The following is a 603-nucleotide window of genomic DNA, read 5'->3' on the forward strand; positions in this document are numbered from 1 at the left end:
CACACATCCCTACCATTAGATACCATGTACACACACATCCCTACCATTAGATGATACATACTGCCCTTTAATGTACTGAATGTTTGACTTTAATCTTCCTGCCACCTCACTCTCAAGCGCGAGGACTACAGGTACACAGCCCCACTCCCAGTGTTATATAGTGCTGGGATTGAACCAGAACCTTGTTCATGCCAAGCAAGAGCTCCACCAACTAAGCTACTTCCTCAGGGAACATGTTAAAATTTTCTAAAATGGATCCTATCCTATGGTAGGAATCAGCTGCCAAAGCAGATGAAGTGACTGTCTCATCTGGACCAAACACTAAGCAACCACATGGTGGCTCACAACCATCTGGAATGAGATCTGGCGCCCATATATGCATATATATAATAAATCTTTTTTTTAAAAAAAAAGAGTGGTCTCTGCCAGGCTGAGGGAGGATTACTGGGTGTTCAAGGCTGACCTGAGCTATAAGTGTGAGACCCTGCCTCAAAAATCTAACCAAGGGCTGGAGAGATGGCTCAGTGGTTAAGAGCATTGTCTGCTCTTCCAAAGGTCCTGAGTTCAATTCCCAGCAACCACATGGTGGCTCACAACCATCTG

At 44.9% G+C, this 603-nt stretch overlaps 1 protein-coding gene across 1 annotated transcript in view; it reads right to left on the reverse strand.

Annotated features, from left to right (window-relative positions):
• Positions 1 to 603, reverse strand: part of Aars (alanyl-tRNA synthetase) — a 24,257-nt gene that overhangs the window by 7,959 nt on the left and 15,695 nt on the right. The gene's annotated exons all lie outside the window — the stretch shown is intronic.

This window comes from Microtus ochrogaster, chromosome 4 (genome assembly GCF_000317375.1).
Source record: "Microtus ochrogaster isolate Prairie Vole_2 chromosome 4, MicOch1.0, whole genome shotgun sequence".
Lineage (NCBI taxonomy): Eukaryota > Metazoa > Chordata > Mammalia > Rodentia > Cricetidae > Microtus > Microtus ochrogaster.